At 53.2% G+C, this 5,000-nt stretch overlaps 1 non-coding gene across 1 annotated transcript in view; it reads left to right on the forward strand.

The window, feature by feature from the left end:
- Positions 1 to 4,257: 4,257 nt before the first annotated feature.
- LOC124774701 overlaps positions 4,258 to 5,000 on the forward strand; it is a 1,909-nt gene continuing 1,166 nt past the window's right edge. Inside the window, exon 1 of the ribosomal RNA XR_007015449.1 lies at positions 4,258 to 5,000. This exon is cut by the window's right edge and continues 1,166 nt beyond it. This is a non-coding gene — a ribosomal RNA (small subunit ribosomal RNA).

The raw sequence follows: 5,000 nt of genomic DNA on the forward strand, positions 1-5,000 counted from the left end.
ACCTCCTCCAACGACGATACCGCCATCTATGCGACGCCAAGCCGATTAAGACAGCGATGGCGCCACAGTGCCCGCCTTTCGACGCCACCCACAAAGCCTGCAGCCTCTGTCGACCATAGCACCCAATCTCCAGTGGCTCTGCCGCACGAAGCCGTGGACCGGCAATGACTCCACCCGCACCCGTTCGTGCACCACCCCAACCGCCAAACGCGCACCTCCAGCGGATGAACGGCGGACGTTTCCCGCACTCGTAAAGTGCAATCCACCCCTATAACGTGCGTTTCATGAAGAGTTATTGCCAATATGCGACATTCCCGCTGTCCCTATACATGAGCCGCGACCTGTACCACTTACGAGCGAGAGACGCGATCGCGTTGCTCACTGTACGGCGTCCGATACCGAGCCATCAGCATGTCGGTCCCCATGCGCGTTGCACTCGCACTCGCAGTCGCAAAAACGTGGGGCAAATATATTACGCGGAAGAGTTATAACAGACCGAGCCCCACTGCATGAGGGGAGTCTTTGTCACTAATGTACACAGATGGAACATTTTGGACTGGAACCAGATTACCCGTACACACGGCGCTGATTAGTAATCAATGCAGAGCCATCAAACTACAGAATATATATACAACTGTCCGTATACATGCTGAAAGAGTCTGCCCACAATGGGAACCACACGTCAGCCAGCCACTCTGATCACGCACCACTCTCTGCTTCTAACGGGCGCACATACAATATGTAAGCACCAGCATGGAACAACATCCAGTGCATCCTCTCCGCCACATTACACAATCCACACTATCACAACCAGACCAGGAGGTCCATGCGGAAAATACAATATCCCACCCTTTCGACATCCACCATTGCGCAGATCAGGCACCAACACCCACACATGTCCTATACAACGGTGCACCCAACATCACAATAGTACCTCCTGTCACAGCGCACAAACAATGACATGAGTCAAAGACACAGGTCTGACACAAGCATAGAATTGGAGCGCCGCCTCTAATAAGCCAAAGGTGCATCCTGACGTGACAAATCTGATCATGTCACAAGCATTCACTTACTATAATCACTATCAACGAACCTGCCGCCCCCGCCCCCCCCTACACCTTTCCTTACAACAACGTGTAACCTAACCTAACCTAACCTATGTTGTACCTTAACCTAACCTATGTTGTACCTTAACCTAACCTATGTTGTACCTTAACCTAACCTATGTTGTACCTTAACCTAACCTATGTTGTACCTTAACCTAACCTATGTTGTGCCTTAACCTAACCTATGTTGTGCCTTAACCTAACCTATGTTGTGCCTTAACCTAACCTATGTTGTGCCTTAACCTAACCTATGTTGTGCCTTAACCTAACCTATGTTGTGCCTTAACCTAACCTATGTTGTGCCTTAACCTAACCTATGTTGTGCCTTAACCTAACCCATGTTGTGCCTTAACCTAACCCATGTTGTGCCTTAACCTAACCCATTAGACTATACCCATGTTGTGCCTTTAACCTAACCCCATGTTGTGCCCTTAACCTAACCCATGTTGTGCCCTTAACCTAACCCATGTTGTGCCTTAACCTAACCCATGTTGTGCCTTAACCTAACCCATGTTGTGCCTTAACCTAACCCATGTTGTGCCTTAACCTCTAACCCATGTTGTGCCTTAACCTAACCCATGTTGTGCCTTAACCTACCTATGTTGTGCCTTAACCTAACCCATGTTGTGCCTTAACCTAACCCATGTTGTGCCTTAACCTAACCCATGTTGTGCCTTAACCTAACCCATGTTGTGCCTTAACCTAACCCATGTTGTGCCTTAACCTAACCCATGTTGTGCCTTAACCTAACCCATGTTGTGCCTTAACCTAACCCATGTTGTGCCTTAACCTAACCCATGTTGTGCCTTAACCTAACCCATGTTGTGCCTTAACCTAACCATGTTGTGCCTTAACCTAACCCATGTTGTGCCTTAACCTAACCCATGTTGTGCTTAACCTAACCCATGTTGTGCCTTAACCTAACCCATGTTGTGCCTTAACCTAACCCATGTTGTGCCTTACCTAACCCATGTTGTGCCTTAACCTAACCCATGTTGTGCCTTAACCTAACCCATGTTGTGCCTTAACCTAACCCATGTTGTGCCTGTAACCTAACCCATGTTGTGCCTTAACCTAACCCATGTTGTGCCTTAACCTAACCCATGTTGTGCCTTAACCTAACCCATGTTGTGCCTTAACCTAACCCATGTTGTGCCTTAACTAACCCATGTTGTTGCCTTAACCTAACCCATGTTGTGCCCTTAACCATAACCCATGTTGTGCCTTAACCTAACCCATGTTGTGCCTTAACCTAACCCATGTCTGTGCCTTAACCTAACCCATGTCGTGCCTTAACCTAACCCACGTCCCGTCGCCTTAACCTAACCCACGTTGTCGCCTAACGTAACCCACGTTGTCGCCTAAACCTGCTCTGTAATTGTTATACGACTCGTTCAATTAGTGTAGTGTTGCCCACCCGCAACCCTCGCAATATAGTTCGCTACTCGCACCTCCCCGCTCCCTGTGTATCGCTTCATGTAAACACCTTGCAAGTCTTGCTCACTTTCCACATGCTCCTGCTGTACACTGTAATGTGGATGGCAGCAGGACGTACATGCCGCCCCTCCCCACGTCCCCACCTTGCCCCCTGCCTTCGCAAGCTGGTTGGTGAGAACTTTGCATGTTCAATGCCCTCCGCATGCGACGTACTCAGCTACGTTGTGGTGCGGCCTGTGTCAACTGTCCGCTAATGTCGTACGCGTAAACCACAATCTGTACTGCACATTCGTCCTTATGTACTGAATGATACATCGTGGCACATGTGTGACCGTACAACGACTGCGCCCCAAAAACGGCGGACCATACAGTGCAAATATTGTGCACGCAGCTACGTGTCGTCTCCCTATGAGAGCTGGATTGCAGTGTGGTACGCCATAGAGGACGTGTGGGAGGAACGGACGCCGTGGATGGCGATCAGCATGAGCTGTCTGTTGATGTATTCGGACCTAGTCGTCTCTCCTCACACACCGTGATGGCATGGTGCACCGCGTTCCATATCTGCGACATGCTACAGAGGCCGGTTGACAGTCGTTCGAGCAATGGACATCGCATACGTACGGGGGCCACCTTCCACGTATTGTCTAGGCGTGCACATTTTGTTGCGTGTATGTGGGCAGACGTAGTGTGGCGTGACACCTGACACAGGCATGCAATAATCGTGGAAGTTGCAAATGGCGATGGACGCCTGCGTTTTCTGGTGAAGTTACGCAAATGAACAAATGGTAACCTGTTGTGGTGCGGTTGTTTCTCGCTAGGGGTGAATCGTGATGGCGACGATAGGTTGAGGTACTAACCGGTTGTTCCAGCGATACCCACCATGCCGACGAAACTGAACGGCATCTGGGTGTGAAGCGATACGCGGCGGTGGCTGGGTGGGACCGTCCCGGCCGGTGAGGGGGCGCCTCCCGGCGTGCTGGCCGCGCGGTGCGTGGGCGCACGCGCTACAGCCGGCTGGTGGGGGCGGCCAGTGGCAGGCGCGCCGGCCGACGGACGCGGCAGGCGTCGCAGCTGCGCGCCGGCGCACCCTGCGCGCGGCGCCGTGCGGCCAAAGTAGGTCCTCGCGGGCCCGGTGCGAAGCGCGGTGGACATCTTCAGTGTGCTGGTCCGATTGAGGACTGTGTGCGTTTGAGGATGCGCTGCCGCCCGGCGCTCGGCGCCGCGACGCCGTCTGCTGCTCGGTCGCCCCAGCGGTTCTCGCTGGTGGTTTGTATCGCAGCTGTGCGGATGTGTTGGCGCGTGCGCTGTGCTGGGAGAGTTCGCTTCGGCACCCAAGTGGGGCTTTTGTCCTTCTGTGGCGCTGGCGTTGGAGCTGCCGGTCACCGTAGGTGGCGCGTGTTGTCTCCCGCCGCAATGCCACGACAGCACGCTCCCGGGCCTCTGTCGGCAGCGGCAAGCTCAGTTGGGAGCACGGGTGGTCGCACCGAAAGCGTCTACTCGCCTAACTCCGGGCGATTGCGCCTCTCTCGAACCCGACCAAGTACTTGGGACGGCGCTGCGCGCCGCCGGGACCTGAGAGGGTTTCGAGGTGTATTGTGCAGGGGAGCTCAGCCTCCTCCTGTTTGCAGAATGATTGAGCGGACGCTTGCGTGTTCGCGCGGGCCCCCGGGACACACTCCCGGGCGGCCGGCTGCTCAGCTCTAGTTGACGCAGCTCCCTGGTTGATCCTGCCAGTAGTCATATGCTTGTCTCAAAGATTAAGCCATGCATGTCTCAGTACAAGCCGCATTAAGGTGAAACCGCGAATGGCTCATTAAATCAGTTATGGTTCCTTAGATCGTACCCACGTTACTTGGATAACTGTGGTAATTCTAGAGCTAATACATGCAAACAGAGTCCCGACCAGAGATGGAAGGGACGCTTTTATTAGATCAAAACCAATCGGTCGGCTCGTCCGGTCCGTTTGCCTTGGTGACTCTGAATAACTTTGGGCTGATCGCACGGTCCTCGTACCGGCGACGCATCTTTCAAATGTCTGCCTTATCAACTGTCGATGGTAGGTTCTGCGCCTACCATGGTTGTAACGGGTAACGGGGAATCAGGGTTCGATTCCGGAGAGGGAGCCTGAGAAACGGCTACCACATCCAAGGAAGGCAGCAGGCGCGCAAATTACCCACTCCCGGCACGGGGAGGTAGTGACGAAAAATAACGATACGGGACTCATCCGAGGCCCCGTAATCGGAATGAGTACACTTTAAATCCTTTAACGAGTATCTATTGGAGGGCAAGTCTGTGCCAGCAGCCGCGGTAATTCCAGCTCCAATAGCGTATATTAAAGTTGTTGCGGTTAAAAAGCTCGTAGTGGGATTTGTGTCCCACGCTGTTGGTTCACCGCCCGTCGGTGTTTAACTGGCATGTATCGTGGGACGTCCTGCCGGTGGGGCGAGCCGAAGGCGT

Source organism: Schistocerca piceifrons, unplaced genomic scaffold, assembly GCF_021461385.2.
Source record: "Schistocerca piceifrons isolate TAMUIC-IGC-003096 unplaced genomic scaffold, iqSchPice1.1 HiC_scaffold_968, whole genome shotgun sequence".
In the NCBI taxonomy this organism is placed as follows: Eukaryota; Metazoa; Arthropoda; class Insecta; order Orthoptera; family Acrididae; genus Schistocerca; species Schistocerca piceifrons.